Source organism: Aegilops tauschii, chromosome 4 (genome assembly GCF_002575655.3).
Source record: "Aegilops tauschii subsp. strangulata cultivar AL8/78 chromosome 4, Aet v6.0, whole genome shotgun sequence".
Classification (NCBI taxonomy): Eukaryota; Viridiplantae; Streptophyta; class Magnoliopsida; order Poales; family Poaceae; genus Aegilops; species Aegilops tauschii.
The window spans coordinates 294388867-294412829 of NC_053038.3; the positions used below are offsets into that span (position 1 = coordinate 294388867).

General features: G+C 46.0%; 1 long non-coding RNA gene across 12 annotated transcripts; it reads right to left on the reverse strand.

The window, feature by feature from the left end:
• Positions 1 to 5830: 5830 nt before the first annotated feature.
• On the reverse strand, positions 5831 to 23399 carry LOC120962972 (uncharacterized). Of its 12 annotated transcripts, XR_012182023.1 has the most exons (8): positions 22950 to 23226; positions 22269 to 22380; positions 22082 to 22159; positions 20236 to 20294; positions 12133 to 12213; positions 11882 to 12040; positions 9343 to 9387; positions 7607 to 7797 (listed from the first exon to the last, which is right to left on the reverse strand). It is a non-coding gene; the product is annotated as an uncharacterized lncRNA (long non-coding RNA). The 12 variants fall into 12 exon arrangements; XR_012182019.1 differs by lacking the exons at positions 7607 to 7797; positions 12133 to 12213 and adding an exon at positions 5831 to 5954 and having other exon boundaries at positions 20236 to 20308; positions 22950 to 23399; XR_012182025.1 differs by lacking the exons at positions 7607 to 7797; positions 12133 to 12213 and adding an exon at positions 5831 to 5954.
• Positions 23400 to 23963: the final 564 nt, after the last annotated feature.

The window sequence follows — 23963 nt, forward strand, 5'->3', positions numbered from 1 at the left end:
GGCAGTCGCAGGGCCACCAGTGCTTGAAAGAGGTTCCGGCCATGGAGGCCAATTAGGGTAGCAGGCAATGAGGAGCCCGGGCGCACGGGCTGGAGGAGTACGGCGATGTCGTCCCCGAGCTTCTTGAGGACGGTGAACTTGTTGGTGGTGGCAACGATCATCTGGTCCAACTGAGAGTCGTAGTTGGCATCGACGGCGGCCATACACCAGCCAGTCGCGAACACCGTATGAAGACGATCCTCGGCGCCATGCCGCAGGCTGGCGTCGTGGACCATCTGGCACAGCCGGTTGCCGCTCGCGCGCATCGCCGCCATGGGTCTGGAGTGAGCACTTTTGCTCTTAGTGTAGGTGGTTAGGCAAATGCTTAGGTGCGTACGATGTGGTAGATGCATTGGAATGGAGGGGCGCTTTTATATGAGTGCAAACTGCATTGCATTCACATCGTGCAGCCTCTTTTCCCAGTCCTCCTCCCATTACTTCCCTCATGCATGCACGATGCTAATTGAAGGAGGATGCATCATTGGCCGTTCAACATTTCGGGAACCGCTACCCCTCCCTCGTCTGCATTAAAGCTGTATCGAGAACTGTGCCACCCGCTGTCAAATCGAATAGTACCGCGCCGCCCGCTGCACGCCCGGCTGAACACGACTCCTCGCCTCCATCAAACCCCTCCGTTAAACCCGCATGCAAACCGAGAAACCTACTCCGGCCACACGTCCGTCCATGAGCGGGCCGGAATTAAACGCAACACCGGCCGAGCTCCTCCCGTCCGCCCTCAGTTTAAACGAGGCCATACGCCGGCCAAGCTCCTACCGTCCGCCCTCTATTTAAACGAGGCCAGACAGACAGCGGGCAAGAATCGCACCCCTCCGCCGCTCCCCCATCTCCTCCTTCACCATTTTCTCCACTCTTCTGATGGCTTCCGAGGAGCCGTTCTCCGGCATACTACCTGGCTGGGTGGCCCGCCAAGCCCTCCAGATATGGGCGAGGCCGCTCGGTGCTTCATCAACCTCGCTTGGCCCGACGGAGCCAGTTGCCGCCCCAATCCGGCGCATGGTTCAGCAACTCGCCACACCAGTTCAGCTCAATGAGGAGTGGCGATTTGCTCCACGCCGGCACGGCGGCGAGCACACCGGTACAGGAGTCGTGGCTGCCGCGTCGTACCACGCCACCAGTGTCTGTGGTGGCCATGCCTCCCGTGTCTGTGGGCGCGCCTCCCGCGCCTGTGGCAACGCCATGCAGGTGGAGACAGAAGCCGGGTGCATGGAAAGCGATGAGTCGGTGGCCAGCTTCTCCGTGTCCACCGCCGTCATCGAGGAGAAGTAGAACACGGGAGGCCGCCACCACTTGGGTCCCATGAAGGCCACCACCGAGGCGACGACTGTGCATTCAGGTGGTTTCTTTGCTGCTTCTTCCGAGGACCTTCGTCGACCCCGCAAGTGTCTGCCGGACATGAAGAAGACAAAGGGATCCACGGGCGGCCATTTAGATTTGGTACTCCCTCTCCGGTTGGCGGGAAATATTTGTTCTAAGAATGGATAAATTGGATGTATCTATAACTAAAAGAAGTCTAGATACATCCATTTCTAGGACAAGTATTTCCGGACGGAGGGAGTATTAATTATACCAAGGGAGCCGGATTAGCACCGCTTAGTTCATGTAAATGTAATGAAATCCATCATGTTTATATGAAGATCCGGCTTTTTTATATGAAATCCTGCATGCTTATATGAAAACAGTCGATGTTTGCACGAATTTCATCTGGTTGGTTAGAGTTGTGAAAATGTATGCCGTTGGCGTTTGATGTCGTCCTCCGCGAAAGGAAGCGGGAGGAAATTTGCCAGCTGCCGTTGGAGATGCTCTTATGCTGGAAATAATAGAGTCACATCCAATCCATTTGAGTTAATTGCGTGTATGATTCTCCCTCTATGAAAATTTAATTGCATGTACAGTGTACACGTGACTTGCAGGGTGGCTACAGCTTCGTACAGAAAGTTAAAAAGAAACAAGTCCACCCTTAGTCTTGTATTCTAGGTACTCTGTGGGTTTCCACTGTCAGTACAGTAGCGAAAGAAGTATATTTAAATAAGTAATATATAACATAAAAATCTAAAGTTAAAGACAGAATCCGAACTCAGGTCATCGCGTTTCGAGCATCCGGCGCTAACCAATCCAGCACATTTTTGTTGTAGACCTGCTGGAGATATATCTCCGTGTCTACTCTTATACTCCATCTGTTCCTAAATATTCGTTTTTTAGATTTCAAATGGACTATCACATACGGATGTGTATGTAGACATATTTTAGAGTGTAAGTTCACTCATTTTGCTCCGTATGTAGTCACTTGTTGAAATCTCTAAAAAGACAAATATTTAGGAATGGAGGGAGTAGAAAACAGAGTTGGTGATGATGGTGTGCGTGCCATCCTGCAATATAGGCCGTCAGATTTATATCTAACGGATAGGAAGGAAACTATGGCAATTTTGCAAAAAGACACCCACACCCCTCTCCACGTTTTCAAATAAGGCCTTCCCTCGTTCATCCTTTTCTCTACTCTTACTAGCAATGTGCCCGTGCGTTACAACGGATCCAAAATACTCCCTCCGTCCGGAAATACTTGTGATCAAAATGGATAAAAAGAGATGCACCTAGAACTAAAATACGTCTAGATACACCCCCTTTTATCCATTTTGATGACAAGTATTTCCGGACGGAGGGAGTATAATAATACATGTTCACAAACTTGAAAGAAAAACACTCTAGTTTGGTGTATATATCACTAAAAATATACTCGTATTAGGTTTCACTCAAAATATATTCCTTGTGGCTGTTTTGATGAGGTGGGGGAGGGATGTGGTTGGTTTCAAGATACTAAGGGGTTTCTGCAAATTGGAGCAGAGAAGTGGGGTCTTGTTGCAAAAATGCCACGACTTACATCATAGTCGTTAGATGCAGATCTAATGGTCAGAAATAACGGATGGCAGACACACCATCATCACCAACTGAGTCTTTTATAGGAGTCTCTACTCTTACAAAAAACAGAGTTGGTGATGATGGTGTTCCTGCCATCCTGCAATATAGGCCGTCCGATTTATATCTAACGGATAGGAAGGAAACTATGGCAATTTTGCAAAAAGATACCCACACCCCTCTCTACATTTGCAAGTAAGGAATTCCCTCGTTCATCCTTTTCTCCCACAAGATAAACTACTAATACAGATGCATCTTGATGTTCCGTGCAACGCATGGGCATCTAGCTAGTAGAGATAAAAAACAGAGTTGGTGATGATGGTGTGCCTGCCATCCTGCAATATAGGCCATCCGATTTATATCTGACGGATAGGAAGGAAACTATGGCAATTTTGCAAAAAGATACCCACACCCCTCTCCACATTTGGAAATAAGGCCTTCCCTCGTTCATACTTTTCTCTCACAAGATAAACTAATCATATAAATGCATCTTGATGTCTGTGCAATGCATGGGCATCTTGCTAGTCTCACACAAGATAACTACTCATACAAATGCATCTTGATGTTCCGTGGAACGCATGGGCATCTTGCTAGTTTCTTTTAAAATAGTTACTACGATAATTGGGTTGAAGTGATATATTTTATGTCTGCCCCGAATGATTTCAGATTCACTAGTAGTAACAAAGAAAAGGTTGTCTGTTTAATTAACAGAAAATAGGGTGAAAACCATCACATGAGGCCGGTAAAAACAAGGCACATTGGGTTCAGCGTCATCGTCACTACAGCTGTGCGCGCGCAAGAAGTCTACATATCAAGGGGGCTACGGAGAAAAAGACGTATCGAGTGTGTCTGAGCGAGGCACAGAGACGCAATGTTTGAGAGAGAAACCAATTGACAGATTAAGATCAGGTCGAGTTGTCACCCTTCTGCTGTCATTGTTGGGGTCGGGGGGTTGGGAGGGGGAGGGAGAGAAAGACGTATCGAGAGTGTGCGCGGTAGGCACAGAGGCACAACTAGCGAGTGTGTGTGTATCTGTGTGTGTTTGAAAGAGGACTAGATAGATTACTATCAAGATCGAGGTGCCACCCTACTCCTTTGGTGTCGGGTAGTGTGTGTGTGTGTGTGTGTGTGTGTGTGTGTGTTTGAGAGAGAAGCCAGTCGATATATTAGTATCAAGATCGAGGTGTCACCCTACTCCTTCGGTGTCGGGAAGTATGTATGTGGGTGGGTGGGGGGGCAGTGACACTTACATATCTCTACTCTTATAATAAAACAGAGTTGGTGATGATGGTGTTCCTGCCATCCTGCAATATAGGCCATCCGATTTATATCTGACAGATAGAAAGGAAACTATGGCAATTTTGCAAAAAGATACCCACACCCCTCTCCACATTTGCAAATAAGGCACTCCCTCATTCATCCTTTTCTCCCACAAGATAAACTACTCATACAAATGCATCTTGATGTTCCGTGCAACGCATGGGCATCTTTCTAGTAGGGAGAAGGAGTTTGTGTGACACATATCTATATTAAGGGATAGGTAGATAGGATGTGTGCGAGGCATACTTAAAGCATCACGGAGATAAACAAACAGTGTGCATGCAAGTGCCGGAAAAAATGAAGCGATAAACAATGTCTACGAAATCTCAAAACAAAAGGTGATCTGCTGGAATCCCATTGTATGTATTCATATGGTTCCGGAACTCGAGTTAACCTTAGGCATATGTGTGAGAGACACAATTATCCTCTGAGACATTAGTGGCTGTGGGTGGGCGGAATTAAAGCGGTCGGCGTGTTCGACAGAGAGAGTGTGTATGTTTCTGTGTGAGGGACTTGTAGGACGGCATAGAAAGACGAATTCTAACCTTGGCGGAGGGAGAGAAATACACGAAGTGCGCGTGTGTGATTCTGATGCCCACGGAGAAATGAGATATGTATGCGTGTGAGAGAGATTGCACAATTCATTCATGTATCACTATCTAGCGATAGCGATCGTGGACGTGCATCGCTTGAACATAAATCAATATCTACTTCGTATCGTGGCCAAAGGTACAATATCGATTCAACGCTATAAATATTGGACACTCACATATCACATTTTTTCTATCTAAATAAACCTTTTCAATTGTGCATGCCAAAGTTACAGTGATGTTTCTTCAAACAACCAATGTAGCTATCATGTAGATGCACCATTGTTACTCTTGCATTCAAATTCATTAGTCTTGGATGATTTAAGGTTCTATTATGATGTAATATGTAATATTCATATATGAATTCAACGGGTATGGAATTTATGAAATGGAGGCTATGTAATCATATGAGGTAACACTTTTAAGTAGCGGGCTAAAATATCCATTTCTTTTTGTGCGCCTCTACACTAACACGTCAATGCATCTATTTATATATAAAAAGTACTTTACGGGTTAACCAGAAAAAAGAGAGTCAGCTAGAAATTACCAAAAAAATTAGGAACATCTAGCCATTTATTTGATCGACTAACAATTTACATCATTCGATCTAACTAAGCGAAAATTAATTACCCACCTTTGCCATTACATATCCTACTGGTAGTTATTTTCCTTTGCCATATATTATGTGTAGGCCCATGATATTGAAGACTCAAAGCAAAACGTTTCAAAAAGAAAAAATACTCATCCTGAAAAAAAAAACTCAAAGCTAAAGCTCAAAGGAAAAAAAATAGACTAAATAATGAACACACGATCAGGTCTTCCCTCATCGCTTGATGTTTCCTTCCTTCCCAGCAAGGCTCCCATCCGATCCTTTCAACTAGCCGCCGCCACAACCTTTGGCCTTGCCCTCCAGCAGATCATCGACGCGCACAGGCCTCCGTCTTCTTCCCTTCTTTCTTCCTTCGTCCGCGGAGTGCGAGCAGTAATCGGCGATCTGGTTCCGCGGATGGCTGCCATCGAAACCATGCTTCAGAAATAGCACATGCAGCCACGTTCAAGCGCGTACTCAGCGATCTGTCATGAGAGATAGTAGATGCAGTCAAGTTGGCGGCGATGTTAGGCTGGACTCACAAGATTGCGCTGTCATGAGAGATAGTAGATGCAATCAAGTTGGCGGCGATGTTAGGCTGGACTCACAAGATTGCCGAAGGGCAGTGCTTGCACCAGCGGATGCACAAATTGCTATCCATACAAAGGAGCCCATCAATTTCTAGGTATCCTTGCTTTCTGGCACTTAATCTCACCAAGTATCTTTTCTATTTTTTTGGCATTTGTTCAATCGATTTCCTAATAGGTGGAGCACACAGACTAGGACCTTCGCTTGAAGGTTGTCCGTGGATGCTGCCACACTCTCCATTGTTCATTGTGCAGTTTCTATTAGAAAATTTCTAACCATATCTTGGTATCTTCGCCTGCCATTCTTACTACTCCCTCTGTACCGAAATAGTTGTCGTTTTAGAATCTTAGTACAATTTCCGTCACGCTACCAGTTTTCTTCCCTTTCCCATTTTGCCCTCCCACTCGCACCGACCAGGCGACCACTCGCTCTCTCCCCAGTCGCTCCTCCCGAGCCCAGATCGCTCGCCGGCCAGTCGCCGTCCACTCCCTCTCGTCGGTGTCTTCCTCGCCGTCGTCTTGCTCCTCTACCACCCCAATTCGTACCCCTAAGGCCCTAACCCTATTATCCCGCCTGCTAGCTCTTGGTCAAAGGTAACATTTTTAGAGCCGATGTGCTTTGTCCGTGGGCGGCGTTGCTCGATCCATGGGCGGCGGTGCTCGATCCATGGGCGGCAGTGCTCGATCTGTGCTGGAGCAGCGGAAGGAGGACGGCAGTGCTGGATTGGAGCAACGGGAGGAGGACGGCGGTGCTGAATTGGAGCAGCGGGAGGAGGACACCGGTGCTGGACCGGAGCAGCGGGAGGAAGATGGTGGTGCTGGTCCGAAGCAGAGCGTGTCGGAGCTGGAGTTCGAGGCCTTCATTCGGCAGCACATCACCGCCGCCGAGGCCGAGGCCTAGCGGGGCAGGCGCGGCCATGGACCAGACGACATCGGGTTCGGCGAGCACGGGTGGGACGACGGCATCTTCTTCCCTGGCGGTGGTGCCAGACCTCTGCTTCGGTGACTCGGTGAGCGGCTGCTAGTATTAGCTCAGCCTTTAACTGAATTTCGTGCGTTTAACTGAATTTCATGGGCGGCGATGCGTTTAACTGGAGGAGTAGTTCATCTGCTTAACTGAGTTTCCTCCTATGCTTAACTGAATTTCCTCCTGTGCTCCAGCAGAACTCCCAGGAGCTGCAAGAGAGCAACGCCGGCCAATTGTGGTGGTCTGAAGGCCTCCGGGCGCCAAACCACCACACAGTCCCGACGCCGACCAGCCATCTCCGGTATGCGCAACATACTCCTTCAGCCTATTTTGCTTGGATGTGTGTTTACTGAATGTGTATTTTGCTTGAATGTGTGTTTACACAGAATGTTGTAGGTTAAGTCAACACCTGTTTTGATTGAATGTGTGTTTACTGAATGTTTGTTTTGCTTGAATGCTGGAGTTTGTGAGGACAGTAGGTATACATTAGATATAAAAAAAGCTTGATATTCTGAACAAGCTGGAGTACATGTTTCAGTAGCTACATGTTGGAGTACTTTTGTGTGATAGCAAAATTTGATTGTATCAAAACAGTTAGTTTTGTTAAGTTGGAGAATGTTCAGAATGGTACTCCTACTTTGTCAAATGAAGTATTGAAGAATTTTGCAAATTCAGTAAACAAAATTTCTATTCTTAGGAGTAGCTTGAAGGAGTACAGTGCAGCTTCTTTTTCTCCTCTTTTTCTTCTCATTCTCTTCTCTGCTAACAAGAGCACTGCAAATAATTTTGGATAGGATAAGCTTGACAGCAACTACCTCATATTTAGGGAAACACAAGTGCAATAGTTAAAACTTAGTTCTTGGAGTAGGAGCATGGTGTAGGATCTCTTATCTTCTCCTTCCTTTTGTTGGATTTCCAGTAGCAATTCCAGTAGTAGTAAACACAAATTCTACTCCTTAGAAACCACTCACCTTTAAGTTAATTAAGGTGCAGTATGATGAAACTTTTAAGTTAATTAAGGTGAGTGAGATGAACCAAATGAAAATTTGAAGTTAATTAAAACTAAATGAAACTTTTAAGGTAATTAAAACTAAATGAAAATTTTAAGTTAACTACACTAAAATGGAAATTTTAAGTTAATTAAACTTAAAATGGAAATTCTCCCCTCCTCTCCTCCCTTCTCCTCTCCTACTCTTCTCCTCCAACATAATTCAAAAATCAATTAAATAAAACTAAGATAAAAAAACTTGGAGTAATTCAAACTAAATTCAAGGATGCATCAAGGAGTTACACATACTCCAACAAGGAGTTTCATCTTCTCTTTATTTTAATTTACACGAGAGAATTGCCAATGTTGAAAGACATCAAAAATAATTGGTGAGCATGTACAGTTTGCTTTCAAACAATCCAGACAAAAACTGAATTATGAGCCTGGTTTCAGGATAATAATCCAGTTAGTATCCCAAGAATCTACTCCTTGTTGTTGATCATTAAGAGTACTTGGATTAAAAATGGAGTAGCTAACCTACTGTTGATCTTGCTTTGTCAATTTTCTGCTGATTTGTCAATCTTGCTTTTGTTTTCACAGGTGGACAGATGGACAATGGTCAATCCAAGCAATTCTGATCAAGTGGAGTAACACAATGGGAGGACCCATGTTGCTGCAACACTTCTGATCAATCCAAGCAATTGATCAATCCAAACACATACACCTGTTGGTCCCTGTTGCTGTTCACAAACAGAGCCCTGTTACAGGTAGCAATTCACAATTTGGTTGGTCCCTGTTGTTGTTCTTCCTCCAAACAAACCCATGTTGATGTTCTTCCTCCAAACAGGAGAACCCCTGTCGTTGTTCTTACTCGATTTGCTTGGTCCGCCAGTCACAATTTGGAGGAAGCGAGAGCAGGAGAACCAGTGAGGAAGAGAGGCGTGACGAGGCGACCTGGCTGCTCGCCGACTAGGTCAATTGGCCGGATCCGGAGCTCCGGCGTTGGGAGGCTGAGGTGCTGGAGTCGCCGGCGCAGGAGTCGCACAGCAGGCGCGACGGGCAGGTGTCTGCAGGCGCTGGAGGCTGTGCTGCTACAGCAGGCGCGACGGGCAGGAGTCGCCGGCGGCTGGAGGCGCTGTAGCAACAGCGGGCGTGACGGGATGTTTTTTAATGGTGATGCCATGGATGTTGGTTCCCGTGTATTCACGTTAAGATAATATACTCTAGAAGACTAGAACCACACTGCATGTATAACAGACAAAAATGGGATTGCTTGCTGCGATATAGAGAAACACATATGGTGCATCAGATGGTTTTCATATTCGACCAACCTCAAATTCGATAGTGGGTTTCTGTCTTAATGCCACAGCTCCGTTCTGAAACAAAAGATCAAATCAATAGTCAAAAAATATATTCATTCATAATATGGTTTCATATATCTATTCCAGTTAAAAAAATATTAAATTTACTTTGTGATCACATAATCACTAGAGGCCATTGCAAAATAAAATTGTGTATTTATAAAGCTGTCATGTCGTTATATACTTACTTTACTAATCAACATTTTGTTCTTATATTTTTAGGGCCTCAAGGAGTATGGCACCCAAACCGCTGAATTCATTGACTAGACGAAACGAGACATGGACCATCAAAGTCAAAGTCTCAAAGTCTTACGACTTTAGGACACAATTAACTTATCAACTAATGAACTCATTAGCATTGACAAGATTTTGTGAGATAAAAAGGTCCAAGTATTACATATATAATGTCTCTTCAGTTTTCCTTTTCCGAAGCTTGCTAATGTTCTCTCTGTGTAGGGCAATGGAATCCATGCTTCTATTGGGAACAAACTGTCAATAAATTTAAAGCAAAAAATAAAGAGGACTCAATCTACATAATTAAGACCTAAAAAGCACGGATATGGGGACACGGACACGGCGACACGCATACGGGGACACGGGATACGGCATTTTCCATAAACAGCCCATCGGGGACACGGCAAGTATATATAAAAATAAATAAAAATATGCCATGTAATATAGAGTTAAAGACCAAAAAATAACGAGAAAGAGATTGCCCCATTCAGCAGTAAATGGGCCACAAAGAAGATGATCCATTAGTAGTTGGGCCGGCCCAGCTAGTGCCATTTCAAGAGCAACTGGATGCTACAGATTAATCTGCACCGTCAAGCCGCCACTCTCCTCCCAGCGATGGATCTCTCATCTACCCGGCAGCAGGCCAGCAGCTCTCGCCACCGCCCTCCTCCTAGCGTGCTCCTCTTGCCGCAGCAGCAGCAGCGGCCAGCGCTGCAGTGGGGCATGCAGCAGCAGCGGCGGCGGCGGCGCGGGCGCAGCAGCAGCGGTACCGCGGTGGCGAGGGCGCAGCAGCGCGGCGGCGAGGGCACATCAGCAGCACGGCGGCGAGGGCGCAGCAGCAGCACCGCGGCGGCGGGAGGGTGCTCCAGATCTAGCGTTGGCTTGTATCCCTTCCGTGTCCCAGCCGTGTCCTCTCTTTTCTTTCTTTCTTTTAATTCTTAATTCGGGAAATACGGCGGGATACGCGTATCCCTGCGTGTCCAAGCGTGTCCCCGTGTCCCGCCGTGTCAGCATGGGGATTCGACAACTTTTGCCATGTCCATGCATTGTAGATTAAGACCTTGAAAGTTTGAGAGTATGAAAACTACCGACCATTGAAGAACAATATCAAAATCAGTTTTCCTTTTTGATACAACAGGGATGGAAGTGGATAAAGAAAAATCAAAGTTTTTGGACTAACACTTCGAATTTTGCTTATAGTGATACCTTGGAGAGTAGGGTGAATACTTATAAACAGTGCTCAGGTATGACCAGAATCCAATACCAAAGAACAAGCATTGATCAATTAGATTTATAAACATGATTTGATTAGTACAATGGAACCAATAGAGCGGGTACAAAAAAAGGGACGAGCATTCTTCGAACTTCAAACATCCGTGAGATTGGATTTGTTAATCTAAACTGTGGAAAAGATGGTGTGGCTATCAGTGTATGTATCTGTGAATTAAGCATGGCAGTGGGAAGCATCTTTAGTATCAAATGTGGCCATCGGGATCCTTGTCAGTAGTTAATGATGATAATTAGTGCTGGCAGGCATGGTTGACATGGACAACCTAATGGGAGACCTGTTATCAGGTAAACCGATACAAAAGGAGCAACTCAAGATGCTGAACTTGGTTCATTGTTCAGGGATGGTTACCACTAATAAATACTAAAATGTGCTTCATGAAATGTGGAATTATTTGATTCCAGCAGATAAAAGAGATCAAAAACATCTTTCCGGTTCATATTTACGCCTTTCCTCGATATGGCATCCGATTTGGACCATTCTTTATAGCACTGTGATGAACTGATGATAGGTCTCTATGCTTTATAATGTTGTGATGATAGGTCTCTATACTGTTATGATAGAGCTAAAGGAAATTACTCTGAACAGAACATCCACCAATCCAATGGAACTGATATATTACCAGGATATATTCTTGTCATCTCTTTTTTATCATTCTAGCTACCAAACATCTGTGATACTCCCTCTGTAAACTAATATAAGAGCGTTTAGAACACTAAAGTAGTGATCTAAACGCTCTTACATTAGTTTACGGAGGGAGTACATGACAAGTATGATGGAAATCTGAGATTAGATTAGCATGTACGCACACTTCCCTAACCAAAATTCAGTTAATTTTGAGAGACTAAAATTCAATGTTGATTTGCCATATATAAACACAATGTTTGCTTACAAAAGGAAAGGAGCAATTGCAGAGTCGCGAAAAGGAAAAATTCTAAAAGATAAAGATGGTAATATGACAGAGTCGCTAAAAGAAAAAATGGGGACCTGCAGTTCGAATTGAAGAATGTTGCCGCAGTAGAGGATGTGAATGATGTGTTGAGCTGCCTCGCGCAGAAATAGCGGCGATGCGTTTGGTTTGCGCGCTTGGGGAAGAAAATGTCTCCAGCTCCCTCATACTGAAGCTGGATCCAAGAGGCTGCGGGCCTGCAGGAGATGAAATGCGTGACAAAATCACTGCACAGACGCCATCATAAATCCAGCCCCATTTACCAGCCTAGGAGACGGAGGAGGCGTACGAGGGGCCAAACCAGCCGCCGTCGATGGTCACCCTGTGGCAGCACCAGCTCCAGTGGTGGCTTGAGGTGAGGAGGAGCAACCTCAATACAGCGGATCAAGAGCAAGCTGATGAGAGCTATCCAGCAAAACCAATTTTTGTGTGAGAAGAGAAAATTCTAACATATCAGATGGCTAGCCGACCCGCTCACCTAAGGCTTCCTCGATTTCGCACCGTTTGTGTTCGTTCGATTGCCTCTGGTCTGGTCAACGTGGCTGTGGCTACCGTTCGATTTTCACTGCCCGTTTTGACTTAGCAGTCTTGTGTAGAACCCGATGACCGGTGTGCTCGGCGAGGTTTCTGGTTGGCTGGGTTTGAAATTTTCGGGTGGCCACTCGTTGCGCGTCGCGTGGCTGTTTCGGCGCTGACCGCAGCGTGCGTGCGTGCAGGGCCGCACGGGTTGGCTGGCGAGATTGGTCGACGCATGCGCACCCGGTTAGCGCATCCTCCTCTCACTGATAGGTGGGCCGGTGGTGCTGCTGGACCCGCTCGTCAGATTCGCTGGCTAGGCTCAGGTCCTCACGGGATGGTGTGTGCGCGGGCAATCGCCTGCCGTTGCGCGGGCCCCCACGGGATGGACTGTGCGCAGGAGGTCGTGCGTCGTTGCGCGTGGACCGCTGCACACGGGGTGGAAGGACCGAGGCGTGGAGAGGCTGATTTGCTGGTGGGGATATACCCGTTGGTTCTTCGCTTGGGATGACATGTGGGACACCCTGCTCCCTGGTCCTACGCGTCAGCGGGTGGTGTTTGTTCGTCGTGTCTCCAGCTTTCTGTTCGGGGTTGGAGGGAGTTGTTGGCTTTGTCAAATGGCGCATCTACACTTGAGCCACATCTGGAGGTAGTTAGGATAGATAGAGATAGATAGAGATAAGTTGTTTCTTTCTCTCCAAGTTCTATCTTCTCCTCGAATATCTCCTGTAATCTAAACCACATTGTATGCGCTGTATGGGAGGTGCGCCCCACTATATTAACACGAACCCGTCGGCCTCAACAGGCAAGACGTTTCCAGCTATCGCACATGGTAGTCAGAGCTATCCTTTTCCCATCTAAGCTCCCTGCAAACTCCATCTAGCCCTAGCCATGTCTTCCTCCTCCGGCGCATCCCAAACCAGCCTCAATGGCCAGGTTACCGAGAAGCTGACGCGCACAAACTATGTGCTATGGCGCACGCAAGTCATCCCCCAGCTGTGTGGCGCCGGTGTCTACGGCTACGTCGACGGCACCCAGCCGGAGCCGGCAAAACTCCTCGTCACCACCAAGGACGGCAAGGAGGTCTCATCATCGCCCAACCCTCTCCACCCAATTTGGGTCAGGGAGGATCAGCAGGTCCTTGGATATCTGCTGAATAACCTGACGCGTGAGGTGCTGCTCACGGTGACCACGGTCACCACCGCGGGCGCGCTCTGGCCGACGCTCGCTGGGATGTTCTCGTCCCAGTCTGCCAGCCGCATCAACAACATCCGAACATCCCTCATCAACGCGCAGAAGGGGAACCTCTCCGTCGCCTCCTACTTCGCCGTCATGCGTGGCTACGCCGACGAGCTAGCTGCCGCAGGAAAGGTGATCCCCGACGACGAACTTGCCTCCTACATCATCCACGGGCTCGACGCCGACTATCAGCCTCTGGTCTCTGCCCTCGACGCTCGCGTGACCGGGGTAACCCTTGATGAACTCTTTGCCATGTTATCCAACTTCGATCAGCGCATGGCTCAATTCCAGGGGGCCGGCGGCGGCTTCAAATCATCCGCGAACACGGCCACTCGCGGGCGGGGTGGCGGCTCTCGCTCGCGTGGGCCCTCTCGCAACAAGGGCAGGTCCAGCGGCGGCGGCAACCGTGGCGCCACGCCACCACGATCTGGTGGCCGAGGCCGCCGCGGACGTGGCGCTGGTGGCGGCGGCAGGAACCGTCCGGACACCCCTCGGTGCCAGATCTGCGGCAAGGTCGGGCACACAGCAAAGGATTAATGGTACAGGTATGAGGAGGACGACTACGACTCTCAAGATGAAGAAAAAGTCGCTGCGGCGGCCGATGGCTCATATGGCGTCGACACGAACTGGTACGTCGACAGTGGTGCTACCAACCACATCACCAACGAGCTCGAGAAAGTAACCATGAAAGAGAAGTATCGTGGCAAGGATCAAATCCACACTGCCAGTGGAGAAGGTATGAGTATAAGTCACTTTGGTCACTCAATATTTCGTACCCCTCATCGCAATATTCATCTTAGAAAAAAATTGCATGTCCCTAGCGCCAACAAGAGTCTTATTTCTGTCCATCGAATTGCCCTTGATAATCATGTATTTCTTGAATTTCACACTTACTTCTTTTTGATCAAGGATCAGGCCACGAGGACAATTCTCTATCGAGGTAGATGCGTTGGCGGCCTCTATCCGTTGATTCCGGAGTTTAGAAGACCAAATAAATATGCTTGTGGTGCTATCAAGCTTTCGTCCACACGATGGCATGATCGTTTAGGACATGCATCTTTTTCTTTAGTTGAAAAATTGCTTAGGAAAAATAAGCTCCCGTTTGTTGGTGAGCGTCATAATGAGACAATTTGTGATTCATGTCAAAAAGCTAAAAGTCATCAGTTGCCTTACCCAATTTCTAGCAGTGTTTCTACCAAACAGTTACAATTGATTTTTTCTGATGTTTGGGGCCCTGCCCCTACTTCTGTTGGCAGACACACCTATTATGTTAGCTTCATCGATGACTTTGGCAAATTTTCTTGGATCTATCTTTTAAAGAAACGATCCGATGTGTTTCAAGTGTTCAAAAACTTTCAAGCTCTTGTTGAGCGAAAATTTGACAGCAAAATCATCTCTGTCCAGTCAGACTGGGGAGGGGAGTACGAAAAGTTGAACTCCTTCTTCCAAACACTTGGTGTCTCACATCAAGTGTCCTGTCCTCATGCTCACCAGCAAAACGGGTCAGCTGAACGTAAGCATCAACACATCGTCGAGGTTGGCCTTGCTCTTCTAGCAGGCGCCTCCATGCCTCTAAAATTCTGGGATGAAGCGTTTTTAACCGCAGTCCATATCATCAACATGCTTCCTAGTCGTGTTATTAATAATGAAACTCTGGTAGAACGACTTCTCCACACCAAACCAGACTATAAGTCTCTTCGTGTATTTGGGTGTGCATGTTGGCCCAACCTTCGTCCCTACAACAACCGAAAGCTCATGTTTCGATCAAAACAGTGCGTATTCCTTGGCTACAGTGCCCAGCACAAAGGGGTCAAGTGCTTAGATGTCTCCACCGGGCGAGTATACATCTCCCGTGATGTCGTTTTTGATGAAACCAAGTTTCCATTCGCTGATCTCCACCGCAATGCTGGTGCACTCCTTCGAGAAGAAATTCTTCTCCTACCTCCTCATCTCACTAGTTTTCATAAAGGGGGACCAAATACTGATGATCATTCGTTGACTAACTCATCTAATGGCATACATGAGCTTTGCGTTGATGAAACAGGAGAAAATTGTGAAGAAAACAACCAAAACGGTGCAGAAATTGGGCCATATCTCATGTGTCCCGTGGCAGGAGACAATGCGCCAGGGGACAGATCCTCCTCGGGATCAGCAGCGCCGTAGGAGACCAGATCCCCCTCGGGATCGGGTGGTGCAGGGGCGACAGGTGCAGGCGAGTGCACCGCCCCGCCAGATTTGCGCGCCTCCACCACCGACACGCGGGCCACGCCCGACATGCGGGTCCCCCCAGGCGGCACGCAGTACGGCGCCCGCCCTGTCACGTACAAGCGGCGCGAATCCGCGCGGGCCAGCGCGGACGCGGACCCCGGAGCTGGTCCCACCGCTGTCGATCGACCGACCGGCGCGTGGACTCGAGCCACAGCGTCATCATCGCGCAATGATGAGCGGGTTCCCGCCTCGGGATCTTCTGCGCCAACTCTGGACGAGGCGCTTCAGCGAGTGGTCACAGAAGATCCGGCCAACCCTGCGCCGACTGGAACTGCTGCTGGGTCCGCGGCAAGATCTCCCTCGGGATATGTTGCCGATCCACCTGTGCAGCCCGCTGGATCCTCTGTGGTTGCGGATTCTGCTGCTCCCCCATCACGGCGAACACAGCTCCAACAAGGGTTAACTCAGCCTTTAAATTATAAACATGTAACCAAATATGGTTTGGTCTGTTCCACAGGAGAACCAGATGAGCCAGCAACCCTTGATGCAGCGCTTCGTGATGATAAGTGGAAGAAGGCAATGGATGAAGAATACATGGCATTGAAGAAAAATAAAACTTGGCACTTGGTTCCTCCACAGCAAGGTAAAAACTTTATTGATTGCAAGTGGGTTTTTAGGATTAAGAGGAGATCTGATGGAACCATTGATCGCTATAAGGCTAGGCTAGTTGCAAAAGGCTTCAAACAGCGATATGGCATAGACTATGAGGATACGTTTAGTCCTGTGGTAAAAGCAGCCACTATTCGTCTTGTTTTGTCCATTGCTGTTTCCAGGGGATGGAGTCTCAGGCAGCTTGATGTACAGAACGCGTTTCTTCATGGTGTTCTGGAAGAGGAAGTGTACATGAAACAACCTCCTGGGTTTGAAAGTTAGAAAACTCCCTCCTATGTGTGCAAACTTGATAAAGCTTTATATGGATTAAAGCAAGCTCCAAGGGCATGGTACTCACGTCTCTGTCACAAGATGCAAACACTTGGATTTATTCCCTCTAAGTCAGACACATCATTGTTCATTTATAACAGATCCAATACATGCATATTTGTTCTCATCTATGTTGATGATATAATTGTGACCAGTTCATCTGATGAAGCAATTAGAGGACTGTTGAAAGACTTGAGTACAGATTTTGCGTTAAAGGATCTCGGAGACTTTCATTATTTCCTTGGGATTGAGGTAAAGAAGCATTCGAATGGACTTCACCTTTCTCAAGCTAAGTATGCAACTGATCTGGTTAAAAAGGCAGGACTACAAGGTTGTAAACCCTCTCTCACTCCGTTATCCAGCTCAGAAAAGTTGTCACTTATGGAAGGTAAACCTTTGAGTCAGGAAGATAGCACAAAATATAGAAGTCTAGTAGGAGCTCTTCAGTACCTAACTCTTACCAGGCCTGATCTTTCATTTGCCGTCAACAAAGTCTGTCAATTTTTGCATGCACCTACCACTGTTCACTTGACAGCTGCCAAACGTATCATTAGATATGTTAAACATACTCTGAGTATAGGCCTGAATTTCAGCAAGTCATCCTCTACTCTTGTCAGTGCCTTTTCTGATCTGATTGGGCAGGCTGCCTGGATGACAGACGCTCCACAGGAGGCTTTGCGGTATTTTTTGGACCTAACCTGATATCATGGTGTGCACGCAAGCAGGCTACTGTCTCCAGGTCAAGCACTGAGGCAGAGTACAAGGCATTAGCAAATGCCACAACTGAAATCATATGGGTTTAGTCTATGTTGAAAGAGCTTGGTGTGAAGAGCAAACAAGCTCCATGCTTGTGGTGTGACAACCTTGGTGCTACTTATCTTTCTGCTAATCCTGTGTTTCATGCTAGAACAAAGCATATAGAGATAGATTTTCATTTTGTCAGAGAGAGAGTTGCTCAAAAACAACTTGACATTCGGTTTGTGCATTCCAAAGATCAAATTGCAGATGGATTCACAAAGCCCCTGCCTACAAAGAGTTTTGAAGACTTCAAGCATAATCTCAACTTGATGAAGTTGTGACTAAGGGAGGGTGTCAAACATGCTGTCACGTTATGGTACGTGGTACATGGCGCATCTACACTTGAGCCACACCTGGAGGTAGTTAGGATAGATAGAAATAGATAGAGATAAGTTGTTTCTTTCTCTCCAAGTTCTATCTTCTCCCCGAATATCTCCTGTAATCTAAACCACATTGTATGCGCTGTATGGGAGGTGCGCCCCACTATATTAACACGAACCCGTCGGCCTCAACAGGCAAGAAGTTTCCAGCTATCGCACAGGCTTGCCCCGTGAAACTCGTCATGCGAGGCTGACTCCTGCGCCTGGTCTCGCTGTGGCTGATGCACGGCTCGACCAGTCGGACGTGTGTGCGCCGCGCCGTGGAGCCCGCCTCTACGCTGAGCCTGCACGTCCCCCTCTTGCGCGAGCGTCTTTCAGCCGCTGGCCTGCTGTCTGTATGACGGTGGGCCAGAGTGGCCCGCTTAGGATGCGTGTCTTCCGGGCGGTGGTGGGTGTGTTCCCGTGCGCCGAGTGTTTCCTGATGTGGGGAGAGACCGCGCCCGGCCCTTTCTTCCTTTTTCATCTTTCCTTCGTTGCTCCTTTTCTCTCTCCCGCTCTCCATTTTCGTTGTCCGTCGTTCGCCTGCTTCGCCCCCACCACGCTTTGCTTCCTCTCCGACCCGTTGCGGCTGACTGGTATTCTTCGCCGTCCATGTGCGTCGCCATTGTGATGGCGTTCCATAGGTGCTGCTGGTTAAGGTCGGTGCTGGCCTTCCTTCAGATCGTCTGCATTTTACGCAGTGCACCCTGCTTACCTCGGTGTTCTTCCTCTTGCGTGCTACATGTACAGGTCCTTCCCCTGCTATCTCCTGCGCCTGCCGTCGCGTCGGCTCTCCAACCCACATCATATGTAAGAACAACGGCGGCAGCGAGCATGGGAGCGACAAAGCTAGCTGAGCTGGTCGACTGTGAGGAATGACTGCGCTCAACGCCGACCTCCAACCTGTTATTCTAAAGGCGACGGCGGCAGCTTCTCGTCTCTCCTCTTCATCTCACGGATGAGGCGTCGGCTACAGGAGCGCTAGGAGCCTAGGAGTGGAACACCACTTCCTCCAATCTTGCAGAGGTGCTCCTCTCTCGTTGCTTTTACTTCATCATTCACATTTAAACTTGTTAATATATTTGTCCTGATGGAAGCTGCATTTTATTCCCCTTTCTGTATAGTGAATGCTTTGTAGATTGACATTATTGAAGCAACATGTTTAAAGAAATGTTACAGGTGGCCACACGTGAGTAGGCTTCCTGATTAGGAATCAGGTAACTAATTAGACTTGGTACCCCAGTCCAATATATCAGTTAAACAGTTGTTAACATGGATACACCAAGCCAAAATATATGCTAGATCCAAATTATATATGCTACTAGATCGGTTTGTGTTTTTTTTATAATAGTTAGATTCAAGCTCTGCCCCGTTGTACTTTGGTTAGCAGATAAAATGTGATGTTATCCTATTGAGGTTAAATATCCACACTACCCATGTACAAAATTGTTAACATGGGTACATTTTTGCTTGGACTAAGAACAACTATATGTGGTTAGCACTGGTGTGTATACTCAGTTACAAAATGGTACATATGTTCCAATAACAGTTTATGAAACTAGAGTTCATCGTATTATATTTTATTTTCTGAACACATGGAACATTTAAGGAATAAATCTGAGGAGTCTTGGCAATGGCTTTGGCCTGAACGATTTAGACGGTGAATATTTTTTGATCCATAGTGTAGCAGCCTCCTTTGTTTGGTTTGCATAGATATTGATCAATGCATTCTGAGAATATTTTGTAAGGTATCCTGATTGGCATATCAGAGGCTGCTAGAGCTGTTCAAGCAGTTGTGTGCGTTCAACTTTCAGTAAATTTGCTATCCATATTTTTTACTTTGTTTAGTTTGAATAGATACCATAACAAGGCTAGGTTCAATAACTATTTGATTTCTTTTTTACATAACGGCTGAATTAAAATCATTATCCTCTTTCCCTGGTGCTCACGGTTTAATTGCTATAGTTGCTGGAGCCATTGGCCATTTATACATAATACTGTATACATTTATAATATCGATCCTTGCTCATGGTACACCTTTCTTGGTTTTCTGGTGACAAGAATTAGCATATTAACCATGTGAGTAGGCCTTGCATTGACCTCAGTATTGACAACAGGTCCGACTAAAATTACCAACTTGATCTTAACGATTATACTATGGGTTTGCCTTAGTTGACCATCAACTGTGCATCATGCAATTAAAAAAAGCTCTTGCAACTGTAGTTTTACTGCTAGCTAAAGGGATTCAGTTGATTGTGAGAGCAGAGCAGAGCAGCAAGAGGGGAACTCACTCCTCAACACGGCGACCTGCGTGAGCTTCGCCGCGAACCTGCTGATGGCGTTCTTGTGGCTGTAGACTTCACCCTGTTAGGAAAATATGCAACTTGTATTCCCATGAGGCCATAGGCCGATATATATACATGTACAGGTGTGGAACATATGCAGGAAACCCCTTATACAACGGGATAAATACAAAGGGGTACATGACTTATATTATAACTCTAACACACCCAACCTTCTTGTAGCTGTAGACCATCATGTCATATAATTACTTGCAGAAGAACTATATTGTTTTATTGGGATTGCAAAGCGGAAACGGTAGAACTCTACAACTTCTCTATTAATGTCGTTTGACTATTTACTTTCTCAAGTAGTGTGAATATAGTGTCGTCGGGATATCAAGTATATGCATGAAGATATGCAAATTTTAAAAATGGCTGTAGTATCCCCCATTTGTCAAATCCCCATATGTTGTTGGTAGTCATGCTTATGTGCATATACACTTTACTAAATATATGCATGTTGTACACACCCAGAAAGCTTTGAACAGGCTAAGCTTTTAGTATCCCGTTTCCTTTTCACTGATTTGGGTTTCTTCTTGCTTTCATTTTTGCCTCTCTTTTCTGCTGCAACTCCGCTGGTTCTTTGTTGCTGCTGCACTTCGGGTTGACCTGCCATGGAACCGTTTGGCTGAGGTGTCTCCATCACCATTATTTGCTATGTTTTGGATTTACCCGCTCGCTGATTGCCGCATTTTGCCTCCTGTAGGCCTCTGCTTTTTTCGTTGTCATCTATTGGTCCAAGCTGCTGTTGTCCGCTCCGTCGCCTTCCAGTTGCTTCTGGAGCGTTCTGCGGATTCGTTGTGCCTCCTTCCAATGTAAGTTCTCTTTGCTTCCACTGCCTTTGCATATGCATGTGTGATATTTTAATTTATAGAGTCCAGAGAAGAACAGAGGAGAAGTCTGAAATAGATGAGTTTGTGCTGAAGTTCCTGACTAATTCATGCAGTATTGGCCATGGCTACATGTTTGTTAGTCATTTGGCTAGGTCAAGCTTATTTAGGGAATTTTTCCTTAATGAAGGATATGGTAATAGGAAATAGTAAGTGTAGTTCTGGCATATGTACCTGCACATTTCTCAAGGATCAATCATAGTTGTTCTTGAACAAAGCATTCATGGAATTTCAGTTTCAGTTTCAAGTATTAAAGGAAAGATGAATATAAAGAAATAGGATTGTGCTTCTGTGGCGTGCAGTGTAAGGAAATATGTGATAATATTGAATTGCTTCCTTCCATACTTGGATCTCGCTAGATTATTAATGTAACATTGGATTAAGCATGAGATTATTTGTTGATGGTTTTTTTTGCACTTGCTCGACCAACAAAGCTTGCAGCTAAGAGCAGGTTTGGTTCATGCTTTAGGGAGGTTAAGTTTCAGTCAGCTAGAGAGTGATTGCTAACATTGTTCAATTTGACCACCACCAGGTAAATGTTTGTGCTGAAATGGTAGCCAAGATAAACACAGTAATCGAATCAAGAAATTAGAAGGACGAGCAAATGGATGATGGGACCGAAGATTGGGGACAAAATAACTCAAACCAACAGACCAACCATGAGGGCTCCACACATACGGCAAACGGGTAGTTGACAAAATGAGGTGAGATCACAGGTAAATCAGAACTAATGGAGAATAATGCATAAGAAAGGTAACTTGGGAACAATGAAAGAATGGTGGAGATAAATTATCTTGGAATCTGTAAGACATTTAAAATTGTTGTATGCAAAAAAAATTATTTCATAACAGTATGAATAATGTCAAACATTTGCTGCTATCATTAATCGGATAAAAAAATTATACCTCCAGGATGGGATAAAACCGGGACAACATCCATGTTGACTCTTCCCCTATTCGTTCTTTTCTGATACCATGTTTTTTCTGAAAATTGTAGAATTGAGTGAATAACTTCTACTGCAATATAAGTATTTAAAAGCTATATGTTTGGAAGAACTAATACACAAGTAAAATAATGCAACAGGCTACTTACATATTTCAAATTTCATTGGAAGACTGCCTTTTGAAGACTTTTTAGTTTCATGAGCACATAGGCAACCCATATTATTCACTGCGATCATATCATCGGAACATAATCCGGCCAACTGGGAAAATAATCTCTTACTGAATTAGTTATAAAACAACAAATTAACAACTGGCTGATTGAAGAGTTGAAGCTACAAGCCTTTAATGCAGAAATTCTTAGAAACTGTCTACTGTACAGAATTGCCAGTTTTTATATTCAAATGTCATATCTGAATGTAGCATGCTTAAAAATTTGCATATGCTACATGATTAGTTAGTGTAGGCATGAGAGGTCTGCACTTCTTTTTCCATTTTAGCTCTTGAGAATCACATGAGACTGAATTCCTCTACAATAATAACTTCTCCAACATCTTTTCTTTTATGAAGAAATACATCTTCTTTCGAAAAGATACTGCACCATGTTAACTCTTGGATCCACTCACAACCAAAAGATGCAGCACAACCTAGAGCAGAATAATACTCAGTTAAATCAGCTTATCTAACAAAGCCCTATAAGGCTATAATAGAACAGATTATGCAAAGTCTTGAAAGGGAACATTCATGGCGATTTCTCAGTGAGGCGACGCAGCTGGTGACGAACCGAATTTACTGAGAGGAGCAGGCGGCTGGGTTGGAGAGAGAGACTTACCTGGACCCGGACAATCGCGCGGGAGAGGGTGGAGAGGCTCATGGCGGCGACGGTGAGGGCATCAGGAGGAGGGAGGGGCCCGACGTCGCTGGTGAGCACGCCAAGCTCGAGCGCCTCCTCGAGCAGTTCTGCGACTGGATTCGAAGGAGTAGGGCAGAGGAGAGGCGTGCAAGTCCCGCGCCTTCGCGTACGCCTTCGACGGAGCCTAGAGCTGGCGCAAGCATGCCGAGCTCGAGGGCCTCCTCGGCCACTTCCGCAGCCAGATTCGACATGAAGGGGAGGAAGATTAGTGGCTGCAAAGCTCGCGCTGGCTATGGTAACAAAGGGAAGGGGTGGCCTAACCTGGGACCGCCGGCTGTGGAGGGAGGGAGCTGGCGATGGGAGAAATGGGGAACGGGGGAGATGTGAGGAGGATGACTGCCGTTTTTTCAGTACTCCTGTATGAGGAGTACTATACTACTGTACTACTATACAGTATTTGACAGTGACCAGATATTGTGAGCGAGTGGGAATGGGTGCGTAGGTGGTGGGAATGGATGCATAGGCGGCTGGAGCCAAACCAATTTTCTTTATCTTCTGAAATAAAAAAGAATCATTCCTTTTTTCTCTAACAAATCCATTATATTTTATCAGGCGTGTCCCATTCACCTGCGTGGGTCCTATTTTTTTATCATCAGGGCTTGTTATAGTCATGATCATTTGATAATTTTAAAGTTTTTTATATAACTATCTATAAAAATTGATAAAAAGAAATTATTGAATATATTGATTCTGTAATTATGTAGGTCATCTTGCGGTCCGTGGATGTTGAATTTTATGGAGTAATTCACATGAGATTTTTTGTCTGACACTTCTACACAAGTATTTTTTGTTGTGTATCATTATATTTATTCTATGTTGTATCGCTATTTCAAAACTAACTCTGACTATTACTTTACAGGATCATATGACAGGTTTTAGAACAAAACTAGCTATCATTTTATTGGACTCGAAATTAAATGATGATAATATAAG